A 16,077-nucleotide genomic window follows, 5' to 3' on the forward strand; every position below is an offset into this window, starting at 1 on the left:
AGTCAATACAAGGAATCATTGGACAGCCTGGCAGGTGACGTCTTAAGCAACATGGCGCATCCGAGATCGCTGAAAAACCGCAGACAATACAAGGACTCAGTGACATCTTGGCATATCATTAAGAAACGTATTTATATTTTAGGAACTAGTATGTGTGTAGATTGCTATCTAGGAATGTCACCAAATTATGAATCATCTTTTCGGACTTGACTGTCCCTTGAACTATAGCTATGGTGTATATCTTTAACATTTAAAAGATACACATGAGAAATACATATGCCATTGATGTTTTAAGATATCTTTGGATTGTTGTTGAATAACAATAGTTATACATGTATTGATTAAACGTGTCATTTATTCAAGTTTAATTATGGTCAGCCTACCTATAGCCATATATGGGAGGAGATGTATTTTGTTAACATATTAGTTAACTAATATTCATCATCTACATTATTTGTATTACACACAGAGATTGATTTGGTTACACTTTGACAATAATATAGATTTGAAAATGAAATACAGGTGCTGTCAACATTACAATAAGATTGTTTATTAATAAAACTATATGTCCTTGTTCTTGTAAAAAGGACAAAAACGCTTTACAAATGGAAATACATTCATTTACAATAGTGATCAACATCACTTAAAGGGACATTATTTTGTTTTTAAAAAGAGCATACACATAGTCAATACTATTTAAATAAAATGAACACTTTACAGGGATTATATCATTGTATCAATACTCAGATCATTTGGTAAAGGTGCATCAATTCATGCAGAGTTTATAAATACACACATGGATATGAACATTTAAATATACATATATACACAAATACAAAAATATATATACATATATAAAGAAATTACTCTGCTAATCATAATCAGGCAATGATAGAGCTAAGAGAAAATAATATAAACACAAATAATAAGATTACATTGGAGATGTTAATCTTAAAGTCATTTACTATTGTCTTACATATATGATTTCATTATAACAAATAGATTTGTTAGGTCCCTTTAAGGATAAACAACATAAACTAGAGCTTGCAAAAAATAACAGGAAGAATGAGGACAAAGATTTGTGAAATAAAATTTATTTTATTAGTATGTAAGAAAACATACACAACGTTTATAAATAATCTTGTAAAAATAAGGAATATATGAGCCATATGACAAGGTAACACAGTGCATCACAGTCCATTAAGAGAGTTGCCAAGGGCCAGCATAGCCCCATTGGAGACACATGACAAGGTAACACAGTGCATCACAGTCCATGAAGAGAGTTGCCAAGGGCCAGCATAGCCCCATTGGAGACACATGGCAAGGTAACACAGTGCATCACAGTCCATGAAGAGAGTTGCCAAGGGCCAGCATAGCCTCATTGGAGACACATGACAAGGTAACACAGTGCATCACAGTCCATGAAGAGAGTTGCCAAGGGCCAGCATAGCCTCATTGGAGACACATGACAAGGTAACACAGTGCATCACAGTCCATGAAGAGAGTTGCCAAGGGCCAGCATAGCCCCATTGGAGACACATGGCAAGGTAACACAGTGCATCACAGTCCATGAAGAGAGTTGCCAAGGGCCAGCATAGCCCCATTGGAGACACATGGCAAGGTAACACAGTGCATCACAGTCCATGAAGAGAGTTGCCAAGGGCCAGCATAGCCCCATTGGAGACACATGGCAAGGTAACACAGTGCATCACAGTCCATGAAGAGAGTTGCCAAGGGCCAGCATAGCCCCATTGGAGACACATGGCAAGGTAACACAGTGCATCACAGTCCATGAAGAGAGTTGCCAAGGGCCAGCATAGCCCCATTGGAGACACATGGCAAGGTAACACAGTGCATCACAGTCCATGAAGAGAGTTGCCAAGGGCCAGCATAGCCCCATTGGAGACACATGGCAAGGTAACACAGTGCATCACAGTCCATGAAGAGAGTTGCCAAGGGCCAGCATAGCCTCATTGGAGACACATGACAAGGTAAAAGAGTGCAACAGGCACAACAAAAAACTGATAAAAAGGCCAAATGGCAACAATATAAATACAAATTCAACATGTGGACAGAGGATTATTATCTGCCACCATGGAGCATATCCAGATCCTCCACTTACTGGTCATCCTCTTCATTGTCCTGTGCATGTCCAGCTCCAGATTCAGGCCTTGAATGTAATTGCATAATTTCACGCAGAGTCAAGTCCTGAACCCGGAGCTGGGCCTGCATGGTGTCGTTCATCCCTCTCAGGACAGCTGCGTTCCTCAACACGGCCTGCTCTACTCTTGCTATCCCTTCTAGCATGAGCCATGCTGAGTCACAGCCTAAAATAAAATAAAAATTAATATTAAGGATAATTACACAACAGAATAAAAGATTTTAATACATACATTGTCATCATAAAGACAAATAATTATTTACATCAATTATTTTTCATATATTCTTTACACATGAATTAGGTTATTCAGACAGACAGAAATCATTAAAGGCTCATGTTACTCAAACATGTTGAACCCTTTAATTGGTTTTAGATGATCCACTTATACAGCTTGAGTGTATCAAATCTTGTTAAAGGATTTACATTGTACTTACATTAGCAATTTAAAAATTCAATTTAGACTGTGGTAGGCACACATATCCTTAAACATTTTGGCATTGAGGACAAGCTGTGTAAACATAGCAACCAGAAGAAATTACATTCCCACTGGGTTAGACAAGAGATAATGTATCCACATTTGGACATAAAATTTTGTATCCAAGTAGTGGTGTTTGGTATATGTAGTGATATCCAATTAAAGGGACACTGAACCTAAATATTTAATGGACTGATTCAGATAGAGCATGACATGACAAATCTTTAGAAATTACACATATTCATTATATGTTTTAATTGTCAAGCTATATTTTGAATGCAAGAATGTTGGTTTTTATGGAAGCCAATATTTGTTGATGAACCTTGTTTGTGCATGCTGGTTGATGGATACATTCATCCAACAATAAAGAAATGATGGCCACATTTATTTTATTGTTTAAACTAATTATAGGAATAAGTTGTTTTCAATAAATATATCAAGAGAATGACGAATAATTCATAAGAGTATTCTATTATACATTGGCTTAACATTGCATGCTGGATTTGAATCACAATTTAACCAATTTAACTTCACTGTACCTTTAAGTATCTTATAAAGTGTATTTAGAATGATACTTACAGCTGTGCCTGGGAAGGACAATCTGACACCCAGGACAATGAAGGTTTAAACAGGGGGGAGGGATGGGATTGGCTCGGGGAGGGATGGGAATGGCTTGGGGAGTGGTGAGCTGCTGCTCCAGGGTAGGCCGTACAGCTGGGGAGTGGGGAGTTTGGGTCTGGGCAGCTGTACGGGCCAGAATACGGGGAGAGCGGCGAAGGGGGGTGTATGGGCGTTTTTTGGGAGGGACAGGATATGAAATATGGGAAGGGCTGGCAGTGGTCGGGGCATGGTCATGGGTTTGGTGATGGGAAGGGCTCTGGGTGTGTGCAGAGGTGTGGCCATGGTCAGGGGTGTGTGCACGGGGAGGGGTCTGTGACTGGGCAGGGGCGGAATCCAGATGACCAGAAGTGGTGGATCCATCTGAAAATGTAAAATAAATATATTAACATCTCATACATCCTGACATCAAATCAACGCATTTAAAATTGATTATGTTTTCAATATACCTCGAAGTGTGTTTGAATCTGTAAACTATTCTGAAATGAGGATATGGTATCTATATAGGCACTCAGATGAATCTCAATGACTGTCTGTACAATGTGAAACTTATTATTGTGTTTTGGCATGGAATATGCATGTGACATAATGATGGCATGAATTATATATTCTTAAAAAAATATATACAAGCAGATTTTCATGCTGCCTGATATAGAAAGGGGGCAGTAGTGTATTTGAACAGACAAATAATATTCCTTTTTAAAGGGAAAAAGCTGTAGACTTTGAATGTCTTCAATAAAATGATTTCAAAAAAAGAAACATGTTGGAAACATGATAGATATATTTCACATACCATCAGACTCCAAGGCAGCCTCTTCCTCCTCCATCCCACATGTGACATCAATCTCTGTAAAACATAACATGTTGTGTACACCTTAAGATCAGATATTATAACATATGTTACTGTTGCTCAAATACGCACATCAATGTTGCATTAAAGATATACACACACAAAGTTATGATTTACATCATTTTGATGGAGCATACAAATGACAATAGATTTGTTATTGTCAATAAATCAGAATATTAATGTATTGTTTGTCTTAATGTTAAATTCATAAAAGCATAGTACATAGAACATTTAAGATTTCTCATGTGTGTATCACTTGATGACTGTTGTTAAAAAAAAAAAATTTTAAAAAAACATATGTTAGACATCTTATGAATAACAAATGTGTAGAATAATAAAGTAGAAATTATTAATCGCTCAATATAAAAAATAAATATATAATCAGAAGATAAATTCTATGATTTTTTATAATGTTATGCTTCATCGGAATCATGATCATAATATTGATTAGCAATACACCTTCAATTACATATAAATGAGTCAATGGACTTACCAGGAGACCGCAAAGGCGGCTCTATGTCACTGCTGGATTCCTGTGGGCTCCCCACACCAACTCTCTCTATGAATGATATAGATATATATTATTAAACACATTTTGGATATCACTAAATCACATCTGTCTAGAATTTTAACATTAATCAACTTTAAAATGTGAAGAATAGAGCAGTCATTACACCAGAAAATGCTTGATTGAATCAAGGGGATTCTGTAAACATATCTGTATTCAACATATGTTTAATGTCAGACTACATTAGACATCAAATTCATCTCAGATGCTGCTATTGCATATCTAAATATACCCAATGATCAATGTTCTTAACCCTTTAAGGACACAGCTTTCACTTAGCTCAATTGTTTTATGACGGAATAATTCCGTCATATGTCCTTAAGAAGTTACAAGAATACACACAAACCACATATTGAGGAGCATCTGTTGACAAATCTAAACAAACATGTGTCACATCGAGCCATTTTTTCAATGTACAGTAATCTTGTTTAGGACACAACACATATTTATCACAATACATAACAAACTTTATTATTACAAATATGTAATCATGGTGCTGTTAGAGTATGCAGATATATATAAAGTAACTCCAACAGATAATTAGATTTATATATCAATAGTTTTTAATAAAAATAATGTAATGATGAATGAATCTATTTTGTCTTAAAGGGACACTGACATGATTAATTTAAATAATTGATTTCTATGTTCAAACTGTAAAAAATGATTTAACATTGACTCCTATTATAATTCGAATGTTGTTCGATATTAATCTTAAAGGCAGATAAGGAATATTGGATTCAATAAATATTGTTTGTTGAAGGTATCCACCAATCATCAATATAAACCCAGGTTGGTCAACAAATATTTAGATGCACATAAACGTACTTTATTTATTTTAAAATACATTTAGCAATAGAATATGTCACATATGATGATAGTATTATATTTTATGTTTATTAATATTGCATACTGTATGTGAAAGACAATATTAATAATTGTAGTTCAGTATCCCTTTAATCTAAAATTAAATAGATTCCACAATGTTGTTGTTTGTTAATGAATTATCTACTCCATATGTTGATGTAATGAATGGTATTGAGCATGCAATTAAAATCAAATATGTTATTTAAGTATATCCGAATAATTATATAATTTTCATCTATTAAATAGACATTACATATAAATATAGAACAATGTGTATTTAGTATGTAATGTTCATTCCATGTTTCTAAGACAAATGTCAATTAAAATGAGACATACCATACTGTGACAAGCCCTGGCTTGAGGATCCAGCAGCCACATCCATATCTGTAATATATTAAATGAGGATTGCATATCATTAATACTAATCATGCCATGTTTAAAATATTTACATTAATAACAAATCAATAGAAAAATATTAATCCTTTGGTAGTCCCATGAGTTAATAGTTTCCGCAATTAAATGAATGATAAATATATCCTGGACTCTTATTTTCAATCAGTTGTGTTGTTTACTGTATCTTTAAGAATATATGCTTGTTATTACATAATCATCAATTGATGGCCATATGTTATAATTTATTAGTATTATTCGTTTTTTATTAGATATAATATTTAAAATAAGAATACTGTATTCTTCACTAATCTAAGATTTTCCATTTAATTTTTAACAACATGTATAAAGCAATGCCACTTTCCGCAAACCCATGTTAACATGGATGAGAAATGCCATTTTCGCGATCATTGCGCAATGATTCCAAGCGGAATTACGCATCCGTCATTTGACCAACATGTATAAAGCAATGCCACTTTCCGCAAACCCATGTTAACGTGGATGCGAAATTAGATTTCCGCTCTGTGACGCATATTCTGTAGAGCGCAATAAACATCATTCCAATTTCATGTATCACTAATGTAAAATCAGATATCTAAACATCATATGTAGTGTATGTTGTGAGATCTGTATAGGTTTAGTATCTGACTAAATACACATTTTGGATTTTTAACATTATAAATATTATATGAAGTTGGATAATTACCTGGTTCAGATTCTCTATCGGGTCCTCCCAGGCCACCGGACGGAGAAGCATCTGCCCTGTCCCCCGCGTCAGGACTTTCAGATCCCGCAGCTGGGAGGGAAGAAGAGGAGGCCGAGGATGGCGAGGATCTAAATCTTTTGGGGACCCGGAGATTGAGGAGCTCGCATAAAGTCACCTCATAAGGGAGTAGGTACAGTTTCCGCGGGGCCTTTCTTTGGCCCCCTCTTTTACGGGCTTGTACCCAGTCCCTTATGAGGTTGACTTTTTTCGATAAACGCAACCTCATATCTCCGAATCTCCTCATGATCTGATCCTGGGTCCTCTGGACGTCACACACCAATCTAACCGCATTGGTGATAGACTCCCAGAGGGCCTTCTTAACAGGCGCATCTGTCGAGCTCCTCTTGTTCCCAAACAGCTGGGGATAAAAGTCCTTGACGGCGTGGACCAGTGCAGCGCTCTCCTCCTTGGTGAACCTGGGAACTGACATGCCTGCTGGGTTGTACAATAAATATATTATAATAATATAAACTGCCTGCAGGCATTAGAGAACTGACAAAGATGGCAACGTGTAATGGACTTTTATATGGTGAAGTAAACATGAGATGCACCATGGGACAATTTATCTGTACATCTGATTGGATAAAATTTTGAAATATTGTTATAATGTCTGTGAGACCATCCTGACTCAAGTTGTGTTTGTGTGATGAACTCTGATTGGCCGTTCCTTAATGTTTCATATCTTAGTAACTTCCTTACACATACCGCTTGGTGGTGCTGTAACTTCATTTTTCATGTAGACTTATTTGTAACTCATGGGCCTGTCATGCGGATATGTGTGACGCAGATTTAATATCCGTGATCCGTGAAATATTAATGATTAAATACTCTTTAAAATCTCATCCTGTCACATTATTAATGTTGTAGACATTTCTCGGTTTAATAACGGTCTGTTTCTTTAATACAAATACACATTTAATATTGTATGTCTTTATTGTTCTTTAAATAAATTGATTGTGAAGTATTGACATTGCTCTATTAAATGTATTTATAATGCACATTGATTGTGTGCTATTGCGTGACATTACACTAATGTTTAAATATGCTAATCTGGTGTTTGAAGATGCGTTTCCCACGCAATATTTATTAATGTTAAAATTCCGGGAAGAATGTCAGTAACTTTGATAATCTGTTTATAAATGTTAAACTACAGCTTTGTTATTCGCAAATAAACCTCGAGCTTGTATTTCTCTGAAGTGCTCATATATGTTATTGTGCAATGGCGTCTTTAGTTTTAAAGAGACATTACAAACAATTGTATCAAATGATCTGTAGAGATAGAAGATTGTTTAGACTTTAAAATGTAAATCATTTTCTCTTAGTATTTATATATCCTCAACATAAGAAATTTAAATGCACATGGTTGAGCCAATCACATAAGGCATCTCTGTGCATCCACCAATCTTCATCTACTGAGCCTATCTCGATATGCTTTTCAAGCAAAGTATGTCAAGATAGGAAGAGAAGTAAATACACTATTTCAAGCTCTTAAAGGGACACTGTCCAAACAAATTTACCATTGGTGATTGAGCATGAAATGTTAATCAACTTTATTATTTAATACGATTATCAAATGTTAAGTTATCTTGTTATGTTTCTTTGAAAATCAATAATGATATTTTATATTACGGACAATTGTTTAATAAAAACCTGGGTTGTCCTTGACGATTGTTGCATCAATTATTCCAAACAATCAAGTTCTGTCCAGAGTACTGAAGCAAATAAATTAGCTATTTACTGCCTTATTTCTAAAGTAATGATAGCAACATCACAATGAGCATTCATAATATGAGACAAGTTTTAAAGTTGATTAAAATAGAATACTCATTCAGAATGTATAAATCATTGTTTTTTTAAATGGCTACCTTTAAGTATATTTTGAGTTCATGTCCCTTTAAATAAACATTTCACAATAATGCTTAATATATCATAAACCTAGGCACCTTCCTTTTGCTAAATGAGTCTAACATATGAGTAAAGCAAATTTAGATTAACTTCTAGATTGTTTTACACACTGACTGAAATATATTTATTAAATGAGGTATTTTTTAGCCTTCAGCGTAGAGGGACATTAAGCTATATGTTATGTATGCATTTTGTATCATAATCTTATATTTGACCAACTTAATATGTTTTGTTATTCAATCATTATATTGTAATTATATATATTTGTGGATTAAATACATCTCTACATAGGCTATTTTGATGCTGATTGTTGTTTGCATATAGATGCCTTATATCATTCACTAAGATATGTGCATTTATTTTTATTTTAACAAGTATATTTAAAGACTGAATGTAATTCTATAGTACATTCTAAATATGTTTAAATTCTTGTATGATATTTGTAACAATGTATACAAAATATACATTTTGAATGACCCCTTTAAGGACCCAAACATATTGTATTTTTATTTAACATTGACAAAATAAACTAAAGGGGAAATTACATTCTATATAGATATTTGATGTCTAACCCAAGAGGTAAGATTGTAATAAATACATAATATTACTAAGTATAGTTAAATGACTCCACTAGAAAATTACATAGATTAACCTGGCATCCAATAACTAATTATTAAAAATTATAAAGTTAAATGACCTACCATTTATAAATGTAATAATTGTAAAATATTTTCTAATAATGTTTTGAGATACCTAAGGAAGATACATGATCTTATACAATTCTTTTTACATTCAACAACACTGTCACTTTCATGTAATTGAACCACTTCACCTTATTAAATGTTAAAACAATCATAATATTAATACATATCCTAAATATTTTTAATATATACTTTTTCAATATAAAAGCATTGAAGAATATGACTCCCCAATTAATGTTAAAATATATCTTTTAATATTCTCTGAAGAATTTTATTTTCTACTATTAATGCATTATTTTCTCTTATGCATGTGCTTGTCAAATAGCCAACTACCAGTCATGGGAGTCCAAGTTTTATTTATTTACAGATTATATTGATATATATTAGAATCTGCTAAAAAAAAAATATATATTTAATAGAAAATAAATAAATATTCCATGAAGTCATCAGATGCCAATCTGAAATGACAAATAATAAAAATGGAACAAAGTTAATACACACGTTGTAAAATATTCATAAAATACATTTAAAATCATATGGTGTCTATGCTCTAACTTTGATCAACATTTTTTAAAGATAATCATTACATTCATTTTAAATTAATGAAATACATACACCATTATATTGTTGATTAAAAATAATATTTAAATTTCAAAAATTAAATTTATACATAATAATGTATATCACATGTAAACAATATATGTATGCTGAACATAAATGTAATATTTCATGTCCATTCAAATACCTCTATATCAACTATAATATGTATTCCTTTTTCTGATTGTGATCCCTAAATATCTAATTAAGAACTAAATATGACTAATGTATGTAAGCTACTAATATTCTACAGTCTTCACTAGCATGCATTGGTACACCAACCTGGACAATGCATGGTCTTTGAAAGTCAATTCAGGGGTAAACAGTTGATCTTCAATAGGTGTCTTATTCATCAGTTCATTAAATAGAGGACTGGGAAATACCATCTAAAAAAGTAAAATCATCTAAGTGTCTGATTGTGATCCCTAAATATCTAATTAAGAACTAAATATGACTAATGTATGTAAGCTACTAATATTCTACAGTCTTCACTAGCATGCATTGGTACACCAACCTGGACAATGCATGGTCTTTGAAAGTCAATTCAGGGGTAAACAGTTGATCTTAAATAGGTGTCTTATTCATCAGTTCATTAAATAGAGGACTGGGAAATACCATCTAAAAAAGTAAAATCATCTAAGTGTCTGATTGTGATCCCTAAATATCTAATTAAGAACTAAATATGACTAATGTATGTAAGCTACTAATATTCTACAGTCTTCACTAGCATGCATTGGTACACCAACCTGGACAATGCATGGTCTTTGAATGTCAATTCAGGGGTAAACAGTTGATCTTCAATAGGTGTCTTATTCATCAGTTCATTAAATAGAGGACTGGGAAATACCATCTAAAAAAGTAAAATCATCTAAGTGTCTGATTGTGATCCCTAAATATCTAATTAAGAACTAAATATGACTAATGTATGTAAGCTACTAATATTCTACAGTCTTCACTAGCATGCATTGGTACACCAACCTGGACAATGCATGGTCTTTGAATGTCAATTCAGGGGTAAACAGTTGATCTTCAATAGGTGTCTTATTCATCAGTTCATTAAATAGAGGACTGGGAAATACCATCTACAAAATAGAAAATCATCTAAGTGTCTCCAATAGGATGTCTCCACAGCCTTATTCTATCAAATAGTTTGCACTTACCATGTGAACATGTCTTTGTATGGTTTTCAAGGTCAGCAGAATTTAAATATGCCAGACATGATCCCATTGGTATACTTCAATTTCAATCTTGGCTTTTTCCCCACTGTCAGTCTTGGAAATCTTCACTGTCAGGCTTCAAATTGTTCCCTTTCAGTCTTTATATTAAGTCATCTCCCTAATGTAAGAAATTATATATAAAGATTTCATACAAGTGTGTGAATCAGTTCTGTACCCCTCTCCCACCCCCCATTTCATAATAAATATCTATCACTAGCTTACTAAGCCTGTGTATGAACCTGTGTTATTTTCTATCAAGTGTGAAGATGAGTCATATTGAGCAGAACAAACCTCTGTGTGACATTGAACCATAGTCATTCTAGAGTATCCCTTTCTGATTATGTACATAAGTAATGTGTAAACAAAGTTATATTTTTAAAAATTTATGCCATATTATGTATTTGTGTACAAATCATGCCAGCAACAGTCCATACATTTCTACTTACCATCTGATGTCCTCTATAAAAACCAGGTGGCAAAGACTCGCTATAGGACCCAATGCCCAGAGCATCACCTATATTATGAGAAATAAATATTATTATAACATTTTATCAATACTAACATGTTTGCACAATTCTCTACTTGTCATTTCCCTAGAGTTCACATCTATTGAAAATACTCCAGTGTAACTTCTATTATTTACCGTCTAAAGTGGCGGTTGATGACGTCTGCTCTGACATCAAGTCCCTCGTCCTGGAATTCCCCCTCTAGAACAGGATCATCCTCCTCATCTCTGAGGAGGTCTCTGTCCACCGGGACGGCCTGCAGCATCCCAGCCCGCTGTGCAATATTATGCAGGACGCTACAGGCTACAACGATCTTAGCCACCTTCTTTGGGTTGTACTGGAGTGCTCCTCAGAATACAGAACTAGTATATTGTTGTATAAATATATTTTTTAAAAACCATAATCCATATTAAAAGTTGTCAGAAACATAAAAAAAAAAAAAAATTATATATAAATCTGTATCTAGCCATTTCATCGAAGACATGCTACATATGCGTATTTCTCCTAAACCAAACCTTGTGTAAAATGCTAACTACATGTTTACATTGCATTCTCTATATGAACACTTAAGGTAAGACATGCTACATATCTGCATTTCAATAAAACTAGACATTAGCAGAAATAGACAATGACAGGGTTAAATTGAATGAGATAATATCTTGCCATTTCATCTAAGACATGCTACATATGCGTATTTCTCCTAAACCAAACCTTGTGTAAAATGCTAACTACATGTTTACATTGCATTCTCTATATGAACACTTAAGGTAAGACATGCTACATATCTGCATTTCAATAAAAATAGACATTAGCAGAAAAATACAATGACAGGGTTAAATTGCATGAGATAATATCTTGCCATTTCATCTAAGACATGCTACATATGCGTATTTCTCCTAAACCAAACCTTGTGTAAAATGCTAACTACATGTTTACATTGCATTCTCTATATGAACACTTAAGGTAAGACATGCTACATATCTGCTTTTCAATAAAAATAGACATTAGCAGAAAAATACAATGACAGGGTTAAATTGCATGAGATAATATCTTGCCATTTCATCTAAGACATGCTACATATGCGTATTTCTCCTAAACCAAACCTTGTGTAAAATGCTAACTACATGTTTACATTGCATTCTCTATATGAACACTTAAGGTAAGACATGCTACATATCTGCATTTCAATAAAAATAGACATTAGCAGAAAAAGACAATGACAGGGTTAAATTGCATGAGATAATATCTTGCCATTTCATCTAAGGCATGCTACATATGCGTATTTCTCCTAAAACAAACCTTGTGTAAAATGCTAACTACATGTTTACATTGCATTCTCTATCTGAACACTTAAGGTAAGACATGCTACATATCTGCATTTCAATAAAAATAGACATTAGCGTCGGTAAATAACAAATGGTTAAATTTAATCCTATAGCTGAACATGACGCTAACAGTTAAAAAATACAGGGGCAATTGTCAAAATAATTAACCATGTTGTGCACAAATACTCACCAACGAGATAACCAGGGGGCATTTGTCTTTCCTCAAACTGTCTCCACAGGGACGACAGAGAGAGGATGCGGGCATCATGACAAGCACCTCCAAAATTCGCATACACATGCATAATCCTCATCCGTGCGTCACAAACATACTGCACGTTGAGGCTATGAAAATGTTTGCGATTTCTGAAGGGCAAGTCATCAATTGGAGCACGCAGCGCAATGTGGGTACAATCAATGGCTCCCAAGACATTGGGCAATTGAGCAATATCAAAGAATTCCCGCTTCAGGCGCCTCCAATCACCATCATTCTGTGGGAATCCTATGTATTGCTTACTGATACGTACCATGGCGTTCAGAAAGTTATCAAACACCCCAGAGAATGTACCTTGAGCCAGGCCATGCATGTACAGTTCTCCGGATTGAAAACTCCCGGAGGCCAGGACGTATAGACAGCTTAGCATCTTACTCATGGGGGGAACAGCAGTCCTTATTTGTATACGTGGCTCCAAATGAGGTTTAAGAAGCTCGTAAAGGCCAATGAGCTGTTCGCGATCGAGCCGATACTTATCAAAAACCTCAAAGTCACTCATGTTTTCCAAGGTGGGTCTCACCCTGTAGACACGAGGACCTCGAACCAGACGACCCCTTCGTCTCGGTCTGAGCCGCCGAGGCTGCCTGATTCGACCAACAGCTAGTTCGCCAATAGCACCACCAGCAGCGTCTACCATGTCATCGTCATCCATCTTTCAAAACAGCGTAACAAGGTAAGCACTTGATCTGATGTGGATCACAAGTGATGCATTGGCCATGTTGTTTGGGGGATTTATAGTACAATTAGTCCAATGGTAGTGAGTTTGTAATGATTGCTGATTGTATTCACCTGTTTGTATGTGAGCGGCGCGAATGCTTTCACAGTGGGCGTTTATTTGTTGTTTGCTGAAATGTTAGTTTCAAACAATGATTCTCAATGTGAAAGTGTCAAATATCACACATACAGTGCATGTTTGTAATGTTTGATCATATGCGTAATCAATATTTCTTAAACGCGATCTTATAGTAACAAGCACACGTCCAGGCTAACATGAATGAAAGTGCATAGTTGTGTATAATGTGCATCGAATGTGATCGATCAATGTTGCTGCAATATTGTTTGTAAATGATAAAGGAACATCTGCCATCTGTAGGATTGTATATATAAGTTATTGCCGAGCTGTCAATATTGTATGCGTCCCTTTAAAATCGCAATAATAATTCAGAACTTCCCGTCTGCCATCTGTAGTATTATATATATAAGTGATTGCCGAGCTGTCAATATTGTACGCGTCCCTTTAAAATCGCAATAATAATTCCGAACTTCCCGTCTGCCATCTGTAGTATTGTATATATAAGTGATTGCCGAGCTGTAAAATATTGTACGCGTCCCTTTCAAATCGCAATAATAATTCCGAAATTCCCGTCTGCCATCTGTAGTATTGTATATATAAGTGATTGCCGAGCTGTCAATATTGTATGCGTCCCTTTCAAATCGCACTAATACTGAATAACTTCCGGCTGTCATCTGTAGTATTGTATATATAAGTGATTGCCGAGATGTGAATATTGTACGCGTCCCATTCAAATCGCACTAATACTGAATAACTTCCGGCTGTCATCTGTAGTATTGTATATATAAGTGATTGCCGAGATGTGAATATTGTACGCGTCCCTTTAAAATCGCAATAATAATTCCGAACTTCCCGTCTGTCATCTGTAGTATTATATATATAAGTGATTGCCGAGCTGTCAATATTGTATGCGTCCCTTTAAAATCGCAATAATAATTCCGAACTTCCCGTCTGCCATCTGTAGTATTGTATATATAAGTGATTGCCGAGCTGTCAATATTGTATGCGTCCCTTTCAAATCGCACTAATACTGAATAACTTCCGGCTGTCATCTGTAGTATTGTATATATAAGTGATTGCCGAGATGTGAATATTGTACGCGTCCCATTCAAATCGCACTAATACTGAATAACTTCCGGCTGTCATCTGTAGTATTGTATATATAAGTGATTGCCGAGATGTGAATATTGTACGCGTCCCTTTAAAATCGCAATAATAATTCCGAACTTCCCGTCTGTCATCTGTAGTATTATATATATAAGTGATTGCCGAGCTGTCAATATTGTATGCGTCCCTTTAAAATCGCAATAATAATTCCGAACTTCCCGTCTGCCATCTGTAGTATTGTATATATAAGTGATTGCCGAGCTGTAAAATATTGTACGCGTCCCTTTCAAATCGCACTAATACTGAATAACTTCCGGCTGTCATCTGTAGTATTATATATATAAGTGATTTTCGATCTGACGATATTGTATGCGTCCCATAAAAATTGCACGAATACTGAATAACTTCCGGCTGTCATCTGTAGTATTATATATATAATTGATGTGCGATCTGACAATATTTCTGAATTGTCCCATTGAAATCTCCATAATAATGCTGTTCAAAAGTGTGTTTTACGTATATGTTGTATTGTAGTATTGAGTGTTAAAGTTCCTAAAGGGGCGGTACAGTGGTGAATCTGTGATGTGTATGGTTGAATCTTCTAATGACGTCATGATATTATTAACCTGCCTATGTAGTTGTGAAATCCTCATTGTGTTGTTGTATTGTGCTACATTGTTATTGTGTGCTGAATAAAATCTAAATGTGTGCTTTGTGGTTGCGTGATGGGTGATGCGTGTTATGTACATGTACGTATATATTGTGATTGTGTCCCACATATGCTGACTTCTATATAGTGGTCTGGCATTGTTGTTCCTTCCCATAAAGTGACATCTGTAATCTGGTGTAATGATGTTCTTGTTGTACGTAATTCCTAATGGTTTCTGGTGATGGAATCATGATGTTAAAAGTACAGTAAAATCCATATGTTGTGTTTTGTGATTCCTCGAGAGAATGTAA

This window comes from Bombina bombina, chromosome 1, assembly GCF_027579735.1.
Source record: "Bombina bombina isolate aBomBom1 chromosome 1, aBomBom1.pri, whole genome shotgun sequence".
NCBI lineage: Eukaryota > Metazoa > Chordata > Amphibia > Anura > Bombinatoridae > Bombina > Bombina bombina.